The sequence below is a fragment of the Heptranchias perlo genome, chromosome 3 (assembly GCF_035084215.1).
Source record: "Heptranchias perlo isolate sHepPer1 chromosome 3, sHepPer1.hap1, whole genome shotgun sequence".
Taxonomy (NCBI): domain Eukaryota; kingdom Metazoa; phylum Chordata; class Chondrichthyes; order Hexanchiformes; family Hexanchidae; genus Heptranchias; species Heptranchias perlo.
This window is the reverse complement of record NC_090327.1, coordinates 9,488,946-9,505,538: the sequence shown is the minus strand read 5'-3', so window position 1 is coordinate 9,505,538 and position 16,593 is coordinate 9,488,946. Positions and strand designations below refer to the sequence as shown.

General features: G+C 42.8%; 1 protein-coding gene across 3 annotated transcripts in view; it reads right to left on the bottom strand.

Moving 5' to 3' along the window:
• LOC137310136 (intermembrane lipid transfer protein VPS13B-like) overlaps window positions 1-16,593 on the bottom strand; it is an 875,231-nt gene that overhangs the window by 762,448 nt on the left and 96,190 nt on the right. The gene's annotated exons all lie outside the window — the stretch shown is intronic.

The window sequence follows — 16,593 nt, the reverse complement described above, 5'->3', positions numbered from 1 at the left end:
ATTCAAAGTGAATGACCTGATACTTCCCCATATTGAACTCCATTTGCCACAATTTTGTACATTCGCTTGATTTGTCGATGTCGCTAGACAACTTCCTGCTCCCATCTGCACTACTTACTGTGCCTCCCAACTTTGTGCTGTCCACAAGTTTGGATATACAACTCCCTATTCCTTCATCCAAGTCATTGATAAATATGGTGAAAAGCTGAGGCTCCAATACAGATCCTGGGGAACATCTCGTCACATCCCGCCAATCAGAGAACGTTCCTTTATCCCTATTTTGTCTTCTAACCAATTTCCAATCCATGTTGCAAGGTTGTCGCCAATTCCATGTGCTTTCATTTTTGCTTGGTCAAAGTCATGGTTTTTGAGAGATTTGGAAAGGGAAGTGGAGAGGCAGAGGAGTTTTAGGAGGAAATTCTTAAGCATGGGGCCTAGGCACCTGAGAGCACAGCTTCCAATGGTGAGGCAAATGGAGGGATGATACACAAAAGGTCAGAGGAACAGAGAGTTTGGGGTGGGGGTTGTCGGGCTGGAGCGAGGATAGAGATAGGAAAGGATAAACCAAAATGGACAGGAAAAAATGTAAAATTAATCATAATCTCCTTCAGTCTCTGATTTTTAGAAAGGTCCTGACGGTCATATATCCTATTCAAAATAAAAATATAATTTCACTGTGGCAAATGTGACCAACACAAACAACATACTATAAGCTGACACATAGGACAAGGAATGGCGATATCATGTGATACAAATTCGAAAGCATTTGCTGGAAGTTCTCTTCTTCCCCCCACCCCTACTCCCCACTCCCAAGGGTTTACAGGTCTTACTGAAGGTATTGGAGGATAACAAGAAACACTTTTTCCAGACAGGAACGTGGAACAAAAAGCAATTAAGTCATCTCTGGTGCAGTAAATTTAAATCTCCGAATAAACTTAATTTATAAATACAAGATGATAGAAGCTAATCTATGATCATCACAAATGATTGTCCCTCTCAGAGACTTTCAGGACTCTTCTGCACAAGCTAATCATTTTGGATTGCTGATTCACTATGGTATCAGAACCCATTGCATCAGAGATGCTGTACTATAGCTGCAAACATCAATCAGGAAAACCTATCAAGTAAGGTGCCTTTCCACTCTATTTCAATTAACAGCTTTATCCATCATGATTTTTCTGTGCTGGAAGAACATAAGAACATAAGAAATAGGAGCAGGAGGAGGCCATACGGTCCCTCGAGCCTGCTGCGCCATTCAATATCATGGCTGATCTTCTACCCCAACTCTACTTTCCCACCCAATCCCCATATCCCTTGATTCCCTTAATGTCGAAAAATCTGTATCGCAGCCTTGAATATAGTCAACGACTGAGCATCCACAACCCTTTGGGGCAAAGAATTCCAAAGATTCACAACACTCTGACTGAAGAAATTTTTCAGCATCTGTCAGAATTGACTCACCCATTATCTTGAGACTATGACCCCTAGTTCTAGACTATCCAGCCAGGGGAAACAGCCTCTCAGCATCTACCCTGTCAAGCCCTCTCAGAATCTTATATGTTTCAATGAGATCACCTCTCATTCATCTAAACTCCAGAGAACATAGGCCCATTTTACTCAATCTCTCCTCAAAGGACAACCCTCTCATCCCAGGAATCAATTCAGTGAACCTTCTTATATCCTTCCTTAGGTAAGGAGACCAAAACTGAACACAGTACTCCAAATGTGGTCTCCACCAGAGTCGTATATAACTGCAGCAAGACCTCCTTACTCTTATACTCCAATCCCCTTACAATAAAGGCTCACATACCATTTGCCTTCCTAATTGCTTACTGTACCTGCATGTTAACTTTCTCTGATTCGTGTACAAGGACACCCAAATCCCTCTAACTAGCAACATTTCCTAATCTCTCACCTTTTAAGGAATCCGAGTTGTTGACTGGGTTCACCAGAATGTTACCAGGAATCAGATTATAAGGAGAGATCGTAGAAACTGGGCTTGTAACCCCTGGAATATAGAAGATTAAGGGGTGATTTTTTTTTTTGTTCATGGGATGTGGGCGTCGCTGGCAAGACCAGCATTTATTGCCATCCCTAATTGCCCCTGAGAAGGTGGTGGTGAGCGGGCTTCTTGAACCGCTGCAGTCCATATGGTGAAGGTTCTCCTACAGTGCTGTTAGGTAGGAAGTTCCAGGATTTTGACCCAGCGGCGATGAAGGAATGGCAATTTATTTCCAAGTCAGGATGGTGTGTGACTTGGAGGGGAACATGCAGTTGGTGGTGTTCCCATGCGCCAGCTGCCCTCATCCTTCTGGGTGGTAGAGGTCGCAGGTTTGGGAGGTGCTTTCGAAGAAGCCTTGGCAAGTTGCTGCACTGCATCTTGTAGATGGTACACACTACAGCCACGGTGCGCCAGTGGTGAAGGGAGTGAATGTTTAGGGTGGTGGATGGGGTGCCAATCAAGCAGGCTGCTTTGTCCTGGATGGTGTCGAGCTTCTTGAGTGTTGTTGGAGCTGCACTCATCCAGGAAAGTGGAGAGTATTCCATCACACTCCTGATTTGTGCCTTGTAGATGGTGGAAAGGCTTTGGGGAGTCAGGTGGTGAGTCACTCGCCGCAGAATACCCAGCCTCTGACCTGCTCTTGTAGCCACAGTATTTATGTGGCTGGTCCATTTAAGTTTCTGGTCAATGGTGACTTCCAGGATGTTGACGGTGGGGGATTCGGCGATGGTAATGCCGTTGAATGTCATGGGGAGGTGGTTAGACTCTCTCTTGTTGGAGATGGTCATTGCCTGGCACTTGTCTGGCGTGAATGTTACTTGCCACTTATCAGCCCAAGCCTGCACATTGTCCAGGTCTTGCTGCACGCGGGCACGGACTGCTTCATTATCTGAGGGGTTGCGAATGGAACTAAACACTGTGCAATCATCAGCGAACATCCCCATTTCTGACCTTATGATGGAGGGAAGGTCATTGATGAAGCAGCTGAAGATGATTGGGCCTAGGACTCTGCCCTGAGGAACTCCTGCAGCAATGTCCTGGGGCTGAGATGATTGGCCTCCAACAACCACTACCATCTTCCTTTGTGCTAGGTATGACTCCAGCCACTGGAGAGTTTTCTCCGATTCCCATTGACTTCAATTTTACTAGGGCTCCTTGGTGCCACACTCGGTCAAATGCTGCCTTGATGTCAAGGGCAGTCACTCTCACCTCACCTCTGGAATTCAGCTCTTTTGTCCATTTTTGGACCAAGGTTGTAATGAGGTCTGGAGCAGAGTGTTCCTGGCAGAACCCAAACTGAGCATCGGTGAGCAGGTTATTGGTAAGTAAGTGCCGCTTGATAGCACTGTCGACGACACCTTCTATCACTTTGCTGATAATTGAGAGTAGACTGATGGGGCGGTAAATGGCCGGATTGGATTTGTCCTGCTTTTTGTGGACAGGACGTACCTGGGCAATTTTCCACATTGTCGGGTGGATGCCAGTGTTGTAGCTGTACTGGAACAGCTTGGCTAGAGGCGCAGCTAGTTCTGGAGCACAAGTCTTCAGCACTACAGCCGGGATGTTCTCGGGACCCATAGGCTTTGCTGTGTCCAGTGCACTCAGCTGTCTCTTGATATCACGTGGAGTGAACGGAATTGGCTGAAAACTGGCTTCTGTGATGGTGGGGATATCAGGAGGCGGCCGAGATGGATCATCCACTCGGCACGTCTGGCTGAAGATGGTTGCAAACGTTTCAGCCTTGTCTTTGCTGGACGTGCTGGACTCTGCCATCATTGAGGATGGGGATGTTCACCGAGCCTCCTCCTCCAGTTAGTTGTTTAATTGTCCACCACCATTCACGACTGGATGTGGCAGGACTGCAAAGCGTTGATCTGATCCATTGGTTGTGGCATCGCTTAGCTCTGTTGCTTCTGCTGTTTAGCATGCACGTAGTCCTGTGTTGTAGCTTCACCAGGTTGGCACCTCGTTTTTAGGTACACCTGGTGCTGCTCTTCCACAATCCTCACTGAACCAGGGTTGATCCCCTGGCTTATTGGTAATGGTAGAGTGAGGAATATGTCAGACCATGAGGTTACAGATTGTAGTGGAATACAATTCTGATGCTGCTAATGGCAAACATGGATGCCCAGTTTTGAGCTGCTAAATCTGTTCTGAATCTATCCCACAAAAAGTAGTGCCACACCAAGCATTGGATGGTGTCCTCAGTGTGAAGACGGGACTTTTTCTTGATACTAGTTTTTTTTTTATTCCAGATTTTATTTAATTGAATTTAAATTCCCTGGCTGCCGTGGTGGGATTTGAACTCATGACTCCGGATTATTGGTCCAGGCCTCTGGATTACTATTGCAGTAACATAACCACTATGCTACCGTACCCTCATCTGATTGAAATTTTCAGGATTTTGAAAGGAATTGATAGGGTAGATATAGAGAGAAACCTTTTCTGCTGGTGGGGGAGTCGAGGACAAGAGGTCACCACCTTAAAATCAGAGCCAAGCCATTCAGGAAAGAAGTTAGGAAACATTTCTTCACGCAAAGGGTGGTAGAAGTGTGGAACTCTCTCCCACAAAAATCAGTAGATGCTAGCTCAATTAATAATTTTAAATCTGAGATCGATAGATTTTTGCTAGCCAAGGGTATTACGAGCCAAGGCGAGTAAATGGAGTTAGGATACAGATCAGCCATGATCTCATTTAATGGTAGCACAGGCTCGAGAAGCTGATCGGTCTACTGCTCCGATGCAGACTGCCACTTCAAGGCGGCAGTGGGGGGGGCACAGAATGAGTCATTTCTGTCTAGGTGGACTGTTTAACAAGTATTACACACAAAGTTCACCCAGGTGTTAGAAACAGTTAATATTGGTTGCCACTGCGAGAAGAAGGTAAAGCTAATCATTTGGGATTGCTGATCAACTGTGGGAGGGGAGTCTCCTATTGACTCAGAGGTGTTGATCTAAAGGTGTAAATATTAAATAAGGAAAACCTGTTAAAATAATCTCTGTGCATTTGAATGCCATTTCAATTGACAGCTTTGTCCATTGTGAAGGTATCCCTTGAATTCTCCTTTGTCCTCGCTCAGGCTTCAAAGCAATTCAAGATTTTCTGAGTGAACTGGCACTTCATCAGGCAGTTGAACACACTTGGGCGATTGGCAACACTCTTAACTCCCATTTCATTCATAAGCTTTCCTTCACAGGATTATTCGGAAGTTGAGAGAAGTTTATTATTTTGAAATGGGTTTTAAGCGCAGGTAAGGAACTGAAGCAGGTTTAGGAGTTTTATTGCTTTGCAATAGATTTTCTAAGTCAAATGAGTCAGATACCTCCTGTTATTTGACTTTTGCTTACACTAATTTTATTTCTTAAAAAGCTGATTGGTTGTTGTAACCTGAGACATACAGTCGGTCAAAGCAGTATTTATCCATCAGTCAGAGAGACTTATAGTTACTGTTTCCAACATACATCCTGATGATAAATTACTTTATTGTTCACCCAGGGCATATTACTTATCAGATTACTTCAGAAAGACAGGTCATATTTTGGTTCATAGGATGCTTGGGCTTGCTTATGGAAGTGACTCTTTCACATTGAGTACAACAAAAGGCATCAGGACAACACCTGAAATATAATGGATGATATATTGTGCAGCATTGGAGAGATGTTGTCATGCTGTCAGTTGTCTACAAGATTATGAACGGAGCAGATTCACAAACAGTGCTACTGCTTAAGCCAGATTTCAATGTTCATACTACAAACCTAACAAGCTGTTGGTATCTATACCTTTAAATCAATTACCCAATCCTGTTCTTCTCATATCATACTTTTTTTTTGTTCATGGGATGTGGGCGTCGCTGGCGAGGCCAGCATTTATTGCCCATCCCTAATTGCCCCTGAGAAGGTGGTGGTGAGCCGCCTTCTTGAACCGCTGCAGTCCGAATGGTGAAGGTTCTCCCACAATGCTGTTAGGAAGGAGTTCCAGGATTTTGATCCAGCGATGATGAAGGAACGGCGATATATTTTCAAGTCGGGATGGTGTGTGACTTGGAGGGGAACGTGCAGGTGGTGTTGTTCCCATGTGTCTGCTGCTCTTGTCCTTCTAGGTGGTAGAGGTCACGGGTTTGGGAGGTGCTGTCGTGCATCCTGTGGATGGTACACACTGCAGCCACTGTGCGCCGGTGGTGAAGGGTGTGAATGTTTAGGGTGGTGGATGGGGTGTCAATCAAGCGGGCTGCTTTGTTCTGGATGGTGTCGAGCTTCTTGAGTGTTGTTGGAGCTGCACTCATCCAGGCAAGTGGAGAGTATTCCATCACACTCCTGACTTGTGCCTTGTAGATGGTGGAAAGGCTTTGGGGAGTCACTCGCCGCAGAATACCCAGCCTCTGACCTGCTCTTGTAGCCACAGTATTTATGTGGCTGGTCCAGTTAAGTTTCTGGTCAATGCTGAAGTGAGCAGCTTGTATTTTGAACTTTTTCTTTTTACAGCACTGCTTTAATTCTAGTAGGTGTTAAGATGCACATTCTTCACTTCCTCTCCATGACACACCACATGGTGAACAATTATACATCATTTCTGAATTTTGTGAAGGTGTACTTACATACAAACATACAAATTAAGAGCAGGAGTAGGCCATTTGATAAGATCATGGCTAATCAGATTGTGACCTGAACCCTACTTTCCTGTCTACCTACTATAACCTTTGATTCCCTTCTTAATCAGGAATCTATTTAACTCAGCCTTAAAAATATTCAATGACCCTGCCTCCACCGCTCTCTGGAGAAGGGAGTTCCACAGACTCACGACCCTCATGGAAAAAATTTCTTCTCATCTCCATCTTAATGGGCGACCCCTTATTTTTAAAATGTGGCCCCCAGTTCTAATCTCTCCCACAAGGGGAAACATCCTCTCAGCATCTACCCTTTCAAGTCCCCTCAGGATCTTATATGTTTCAATAAGATCATCTCTCATTCTTCTAAACTCGTGTATACAGGCCCAACCTTTCCTCATAAGATAACCCCCTCATCCCAGGAATCAGTCAAGTGAACCTTCTCTGAACTGCCTCCAAAGCAATTATGTCCTCTCTTAAATAAGGAGATCAAAACTGCACACAGTATTCTCGATGTGGCCTCACCAATGCCCTCTGCAACTGTAGCAAAATATCTCTACTTTTATATTCCATTACCCTTGCAATAAATGATAACATTCCATTTGCCTTCCTAATCACTTGCTGTACCTGCATACTAACCTTTTGTGATTCATGCACTCGGACACCCAGATCCCTCTGCACCTCAGCATTCTGCAATCTCTCTCCATTTAAATAATATCCTGCTTTTCTATTCCTCCTGCCAAAGTGGACAAGTTCACATTTTCCCACATTATACTCCATCTGCCAAATTTCTGCCCACTCACTTAACCTATCTAAATCCCTCTGCAGACTCCTTATGTCCTCTTCACAACTTACTTTCCTACCTACCTTTGTGTCATTAGCAAATTTAGCAACCATACATTCGTCCCTTCATCCAAGTCATTGATATAGATTGTAAATAGTTGAGGCCCAGCCACTGATCCCTGTGGCACTCCACTCATTACATCTTGCCAACCTGAAAATGACCCATTTATGCCTACTCTCTGTTTCCTGTTAGCTAACCAATCCTTTATCTATGCTAATATCTTACCCCCTACACCATGAGCTCTTATTTTGTGTAGTAGCTTTTGATGTGGCATCTTGTCAAAAGCTTTCTGGAAATCCAAGTACACCACATCCACAGGATCCCCTTTATCCACATTGCTTGTTGCTTCCTCAAAGAACTCTAATAAATTAGTCAAACACGATTTCCCTTTCACAAAGCCATGTTGACTCTGCCTGTTTGCATGGAGATTTTCTAAGGGCCCTGCTATAACCTCCTTGATTATAGATTTGTAGCATTTTCCCTATGACAGGTGTTAAGCTAACTGGCCTGTAGTTTTTCCTGCTTTCTGTCTCCCTCCTTTCTTGAATAGAGGAGTTATATTTGCTATTTTCCAATCTGATGGGACCCTTCCAGAATCTAGGGAATTTTGGAAAATTAATACCAATGCATCTACTATCTCCGCAGCCACTTCTTTTCAGACCCTAGGATGAAGTCCGTTAGGACCTGGGGACTTGTCAGCTTTTAATTCTAATAATTTTTTTCAGACCCCTTTCCCTGGTGATTGTAAATGTTTTAACTTCCTCCCTCCCTTTCACCTCTTGATTCACAATTATTTCTGGCATGTTATTTGTATCCTCTGCAGTGAAGACGGACGCAAAATATCTGTTCAATTCATCCGCCATTTCCTTTAAGTATTGATATAAGCTCTGATAATTTCCATTGGTTGTGTTTTCTGACTGGCACATAGAATTTGTCTATGGTGAAAGAGCAAGGGCATGGGACTAATTGGATAGCTCTTTCAAAGAGCCAACACAGGCACGATGGGCCGAATGGCTTCTTTCTGTGCTGTATGATTCTATGATCCTATGACATGGGCATGCAGCTGTAACAGTATATTCTTTTGGCTACCTTGGGCTAACTCTTCAAGCCAGGAGCGACAAAGCTTCTTCAGCATGGAAAAATTATCTTGATTCTGCCTAAAAACCCATAATAATGTACCCTTTCACCTAATTTTCAAGTCAAGACTGAGTGAGTTATAGATGTCCCAGAAAACTTCAATCACACAGCCAAACAAGTATGGAAAAGGCAAATGCTTAACGTGCTATTGCCTCCATGTAAGGAGCTTAAAATACCTGTAAGGAGTTTAAAACAGGAGCCTCTGTCGCACCTTTATAAGAGATTGAATGTTATAAAATACTGCTCCCTCTCCATCTTATTTAGATACATAAATCTTTACAAGTGACAGGACAAGTTGAAAAAGCTTTAAAAGCATATGTGGATCCTAGATGTTATAAATACAGTACAAAAGTAAAAAGGTAATGTGGAACCTATACAAATCACTGGTTAAATGACAATTAGAATATTATGCCCTGTTTTGGACATCTTACTTTAGGAAGAGCATCAAGGCCACATATTGGGTTCAGAAAATATTCACTGAGACAAGATTTGATGGAGATGCTCAAAATTCTGAAGACTTTTAATAAGGTAAATGGGGTTCAGATCCAGCTGGATCACAAAGCACTGAAGAGCCTCACTCACCTCTGCCAAAACCACCCACTATTCCACGATCAGCTGAGAATTAAGATAACCCCCAGCTTCTTTTCTCCACTCCCAAACGCATCCTTAAATCCCTCTCACCTGCCTCTCCAACCTCACCTCCCACAATGAAGTGCGAGGAGTTAATGAATTTCTGTGTTACCAAATTTGAGACCATCCGTTCAGCAGCTTCTTCTGCTTTCCTGCTGCCTCTTGCTCATCAAGCCAAACCTCCCTCTCAGGTTCCCCCTGCCCTAGCCCTAAACTCACCATTTCTCCGATCTCCCCCATGCTCTCTCCAAGCTCATTTCATCCATGACGCCCACCTGGCAAACTACTGCCCCATCTCCACCTACCTTTTATCTCCAAAGTTCGGTAACATGGTATTACCTCCCAAATCCATGCCCATCTCTCCTGCAGCTCCCTGTATGAATCTCTCCAATGAGATTTCCACTCCTGTGACAGCACTGAAACCGTCTTAAACAATGCCACAAACAACATTTTCTGTGCTGTGACCATGATGCATTATCTCTAATCCTCCACTCTCTTCGTCCACTCTACAGTCTTTGTCACGGTGACCACACCACCACCCTCCAATCTTTCCCCTCCATTTCCAGCTCACTCAGACTGTACTCACATGGTTCCACTCTTACCTATCCGAACATAGCCAGACCAGCTCCAGCAATGGCTTCTCTTCCTGTCCCTGCACCATTTCCTCAAGGAGCTATCTTTGGCTCCTTCCTCACCTACAAGCTGCCCATTGACGACATCATCTCCAGACATGGGGGCAACTTCACATGTACATTGATGACACCCAACCCAATCTTCGCACTACCTCTTTCAACTCCTCCACCACTTGTTTGACATCTGTCTTGGATGTGCCGCAATTTCCTCCTTGGGAAGACCGAAGTCATCGTCTTCAGCGCTCGGCACAAAGTCCATCCCACTCCATAGCCATCGTCTCAGGCTAAACTTGTTAGCAACCTTGGTGTCCTATTCAACCCCGAGCTGAGCTTCTGACCCCCATATCCACTCTATCACAAAGGCCACCTACTTCAACCTCCATAACGGGTTCGGTAGTGTAGTGGTTGTATTACTAAACCAGTAATCCAGAGGCCCGGATTAACAATCCAGAGAACGTGAGCTCAAATCCCACCATGCCAGTTTGAGAATTTGAATTCAGTTTTAAAAACCTGGAAATAAAACGCTGGTATCAGTAGAAAGTGACTATGAAGCTGTCACATTGTCGTAAAAACCTAACTAATGTCTTTACCTGGTCTGGCCTGTGTGTGATTCTGGTCCCACACCAATGTGGTTGATTCTTACCTGCCCTCAGAAGTGGTCTTGCAAGCTATTCAGTTGTATTAAACCACAATGCCCACCACCATCTTCTCAGGGCAACTAGAGCAATAAATGCTGGCCTTGCCAGTGACGTCCAAATGCTAAGAATTAATTAAAAAAACAAAAAGAAATCACCTGCCTCCGCCCCCCTCCCTCAGCCCATCTGCGCTGATAGCCTCATCTGTGCCTTTCTCCCCTCCAGACGCGATTATTCCAATGCTCTTCTGGTGGGCCTCCCATCCTCCACAAATTTCAGCTTGTCCAAAACTGAATCCCTGATAAGAATTACTTTCTGGATCTCTATGAGCTTACCACAGCCAAGTGTGATTAAAACTTCTGTACATATGTTCAGCAAGGGAACAGAATGAACAAGTCAATTAAAACGGAGGTTACTGCTTCATTCTCTGCTACAATTGCACCTCAACTTCAAAGAAGTGTTTAGTACTGCACAAGATATCTTAGTATTGCTTATACTGTCCATGTGACCTCAAATAATACCACTTAATTACTGTTAAATTTGAGGAATTATTATGCTGTTATCTCATGTCCACGGAGAACTAGATCGAGACTGCCAAAACTCGTTGTACTTGTGATCCTTAATAGCCTTTAGAGAGAAGACTTTGCCTCATCTATTGGGGCTGAATTTAAAGCCACACTTCAGAATAACAATTTTCTCAAGCACTTAACCTTTAGTCTGGGCGAACAGACACATTAACTGATAACTCTGAACTGTTGGATAATGTCCATTTTTTTTCTTTAATATCACATCAATTGTTGAACATTTTAACCAATAATACGATTGAGTATCATGCAATAAGTATGCTGCACATTAATATACTTCCATAACTAACAAAAACATTACTTTTGCCAGTAAAAGATGTGAATATTTTTGCTTAGCTCTCTTGTTATGACCTGCAAAATTAATGACTGTAATTTGGATCAAAATATTGGGCTTATAAGTAATGTAAACACATCTATGACCAAAGAGCCATATGAAATTATAATGCCACAGATACAAAGTCTTAAATTAAGTCCAAATACAGTAAGGAGAATTTTTGGATGCAGAAAGGAGGAGATCTAAATGTGAGCTCTGTTGAGGCAATTTAAAAACTGCACATAATAAAAGCTATTTTCACAGAATAAAATATTTGAGCAACATAGAGTAGACAGGAAGTACCTGTTTCCCCTAGCAGAGAGTTCAAGAACTAGAGGACATAGATTTAAGCTGACTGGCAGAAGGATTAGAGGGGACATGAGGAAAAACTTTTTTTTATCCAGAGGGTGGTGGGTGTATGGAATTCGCTGCCCGAATTGGTGGTAGAGGCAGGGACCCTCAACTCTTTTAAAAGCACTTAAAATGCTGTAAACTGCAGGGCTACGGACCGGGTGCTGGAAGGTGGGATTAGAATGGGCACCTGGTTGTTCCTCGAGCCGGCGCAGACATGTTGGGCCAAATGGCCCCCTTCTGTGCTGTATCTTTTCTATGGTTCTATGTCTCTGACAGGTTCCAGTGGTGATTCTCCAATAATTTAACTTGAAATGCAGTAAAAAAGCAACAGGTTATATATTGGTTTTAATGCCATCAAAGAACGGCAAGGTGCTCAACAAACCTGTAAAATATTTCACAGGTTGTGCCATGCATTTAGGTTGAAAGTACATGACAGTAGCATTTATTTGCATGTTCACCACAATCAATGTATTAGGCTCATGTGAAAATCCTTCCTAGCCTCCCATCCTCCACCCTCAATGTCAGCAGATCCAAAACTCTGCTGCATGTATCCTATCCTTGCTCATCTACATTGGCTCCTGGTCTCCCAATGCCTTCAATTTAAAATGCTCATATGTGTGTTTAAATTGCCCCTTCCTATTTCTGTAATAGCCTCCAGGCCTACAATTCCACCCTCCCAAACTGGCCATTCCCCTTATTCTAGCCTCTTATGCATCTCACCGCCCGCCACCCCTCCCCCATTCACTTCGCCTTCAGCTGCCTTGGCCCCATGCTTTGGAATTTCATACCCAAGCCTCAATGCCTCACCACCTTTCTCTCTTCCTTTAAGACCCTCCTTAAAACCTCTTCAAGCAAGACCTTGGTCACACCTCTCAATCTCTTCTTTGGCTCAACATCTGTTTTTTCCTTCATTCCTCTGTGAAATGCCTTGAGATGTTTTCCAACATTAAGGGTGCTGTATAATTGCAAGATGTTGTTAAAGTCTCAGCAAAATTACAGTAAATTGTACAAGAATAAATCTTTGCTGTTTGATACTTTTATGCACTCAATTTTTCTTGAAGACATCTGTATTAACACCTTAAACAAGCTTTCCTTACGCCGCTCCCTTCAATGTTTTATTCTTCCCTATTTCCTTATTTTATTTTTCTTTTCCAGTTTTCTTCTCTTGGAATATTTTTCACTACCTATTTACAATCCAAGTGTCAATGCACATCTTATCTATTGTACAAAACATTTCACACCATTTTAGCACAAATTTAATATTGAAATTTTACTAATGCACTTAAATTTCGCAATGAAAGATTTAAAGATTTCCTTCACTGAGATATAGAAAGTTTACTTGGGTGATTGGGTCTTGTTTTGTTAAGACGGCATTTTTCAGGGACACATCAAAGAGAGTAGTCCATACTTGGGAGGGAGCTCAGGCTTTTGTTGGCAGGAAGCTCTGGTCATGGGAGTTATTTAGACTGGAGAGGACACAAGGACCATTTTCTGCTGGAATGGGATAGTTCTGCCACCAACACCAACAACTTGCATTTATATAGCACCTTCATCATAGTGAAATACTCCAAAGTACTTCACAGGAGCATTATCAAACAAAATATGACACCAAGCCATATAAGGAGATATTAGGACAAGTGACCAAAAGTAGGGTCAAAGAGGTAGGTTTTAAGGACATCTGAAAGGAAGAGAGAGAGGTAGAGGGGCAGAAGGGTTTAGGGAGGAAATTCCAGAGCTTAGGGCCTAGGCAGCTGAAGGCATGGCCGCCAATGGTGGAGCAAATAAAATCAGGGATGCGCAAGAGGGCAGAAGGCAGAGTGGTTGCCATCTTCCTCCCACCTCTCTACATGCTCTCACACTTGTTAAATGATGTGTAGCACAGGGGTTAGAGGTAACTTAGGACAAGGGGAAATACCTAAAACCAGGAGATAAAAGTGAAATAAAGTTTTGGCAACGGTTTGATATTACAATCTTAACATGCAGTGGCTGGATCACCACATTCCAGCGGGTCCTACTGTAAAGGATGAAGGCTGTGCCTTAGCCAGTCACCCCTGCCCAGAAAGGAAGACTGGTTTAAAGACAGACAGCTAAGAAAAGCTAAGATTGGGGACGTTAAAGAGAAAAATATAGAGGAATGCTCGTCTCACAAGTATACTTTAAATGCTTGGTTTGTTTAACCAAAATATATCGCAGCTTTTGAAAAAATTAAGATTAACAGTAGCGTGCAAATGTAAGCTACTTTTCGAGTGATGAAAACCTGAATTCCACAAGACGCACATTTATACCGGCAATTTGAAATTTCTGTTCCAGCAGCTAATCCCACTTGTATATTTTTCTGATGGACTACTAATTCAATTGCGTGGTTCCACATAGCAGTGGCATGACAACAAGCTGCACATCTGGCACTGAATGAAGAATGCTATTCATGCCAGCCAACACTAATTGCTTAGGTTTCTAGCAGTTTCTACAGATCTTACTACCCAGTATTCCTCACAATAAATTACCATGACCTTCTGGAACTTGCGCTTCAGCTTCACATCCCTTGCTGATCGAGCTTTACATCCCAATGAAGTCATCAGATTAGAATTCTACAAAAATCAGCACCTCGAGGTGAACAGAGATTAAACTTTAAGTATTTACAAATTCCAGCCTAGAGCTTCTATTTTTAAAAATGCTCTCCTTTCCTTAAGTTGACTTGTAGTTTAGAAAAAAAAGAACTTGCATTTATATAGCGTCTTTCACGACCTCAGGATGTACCACGCGCTTCACAGCCAATTAAATACTATTGCAGTGTAGTCACTGTTGTAATGTAGGAAACTCGGCAGCCAATTTGCGGACAGCCAGGTCCCACAAATAGCAATGTGATAATGACCATATAATCAGTTTTAGTGATACTAGCCAGGACACCAGATGGATGGAACTCCTCTGTTCTTCTTCAAATAGTGCCATGGGATCTTTTACATCCACCTGAGGGGGCAGACGGGCCCTCAGTTTAACGTCTCATCCGAATGAGACATTAAACTGCACTGGAGTGTCAGCCTCGATATTGTGCTTAAGTCTTTGGGTGGGACTTGAACCATGGCTGTCTGCTCAAGAATACTGCTGTATCATGCAGAGAGGCATGAACAAAATATAACAAGGTTTGTATTTTTCAAAAGTATGAGTACTGGAAAAGATTTTTTTTTTAAAAACCTGCATTAAGCAGGCAAGATAACAGAGCAGAATTCACATAACAGCATTGAACACGTATTTATCCGTATACCATCAAACCCCCTAACCAACTTCGAACAGTTGTTCACAGTTCAGATTTGTTTTTAAAATTGATCACCAGCAACACAATCAGCATTACGACTGCGGACAATCCCTGAATAATTATTGTTAGGCTACAAAGGCACACACTGCTGTGTCATTACAGGAAACTGTATTCATTGCTGGCTAAAAAAAAATCATAATTTTATTTCTTTTGAGAAAATAAAGCATAAGTCCGATAAAACAAAGAAACCTGGAGTACAGTACTCATTTATCCGGAGGATTGCTTACTCGCTCTTTTACAACTCTTGGATCATACTCCAGGTGTATAAAAGATAATCCTTTTGTCAGAGCCATCTTGCACACAAGTAAAATTAGATTCTATTGCACAGCACTTGTGGACAATAAACTCAGAATGCACTGCCTGAAACTGTCGTGGAAGCAGATTCAATAATAACTTTCAAAGGGGAATTCAATAAATACTTGAAGGGGAAACATTTGCAGGGCTATGGGGAAAGGGCAGGGCAGTGGGACTAATTGGATAGCTCTTTCAAAGAGCCAGCACAGGCACGATGGGCCGAATGGCCTGCTTCTGTGCTATATGATTTTATGAAACTACACAATCAATATAATTTTTATAAAGACAACATAAATAAGGTATTTTAGGAATCAGAATTACAACCATTACCTGGTTCGAGGATTTACAAATATCTCGACCTCCCTGCGATATTTGAATTGTTTTACAACAATTTCAACGACAGCTGTAACAAAGTTTTGAAGCTGCAAAGGGGTTGTGTCAGGTTTCACAATTTTCCCCAAATATCATATTTCAAAAAATGCATTTCTCATCCTCTTTCTCCATAACTCCCTACACTATGAACTATTTCCCATCTCATGCAGGTGAAATGACACAAGTGAAGAGGTGCATGAAAGCAGTCTGTGTTGGACTCCATGTCCCAATTAATGACAGTTTGTCAATAAGCAAACTGCAAATGTATATCCTACCATATAACTAAGCCACTATGAAAACTTGATACACAGTGCTGCTACCAGAGATTTGAAACCCTAAAAGATGAAGCTTCACATTCATTTGGGGTAACTTTTTAAAAATTCATTCTCAGGATGTGGGCTTCGCTGGCAAGGCCAACATTTAATGCCCATCTCTAGTTGCCTGTGAGAAGGTGGTGGTGAGCTGTCTTCTTGAACCGTTGCGGTCCATGTGGTGAACATGCTCCCACAATGCTGTTGGTTTGACTTAGATGAAGGGACCGAGTGTAATGTATCCAAGTTTGCTGACGATACAAAGCTAGGTGGGAAAGTAAGCTGTGAGGAGGACAGAAAAAGCCTGCAAAGGGATAGACAGGTTAAGTGAGTGGGCAAGAAGGTGGAAGATGGAGTATAATGTGGGGAAATGTGAGGTTATTCACTTTGGTAGGAAGGATAGAAAAACAGAATATTTTTTAAGTGGTGAGAAACTATTAAATGTTGGTGTTCAGAGGGATTTGGGTGTCCTTGTACAAGAAACACGGAAAGTTATCATGCAGGTACAGCAAGCAACTAGGAAGGCAAATGGTATGTTGGCCTTTAATGCAAGAGGGTTGGAGTACTG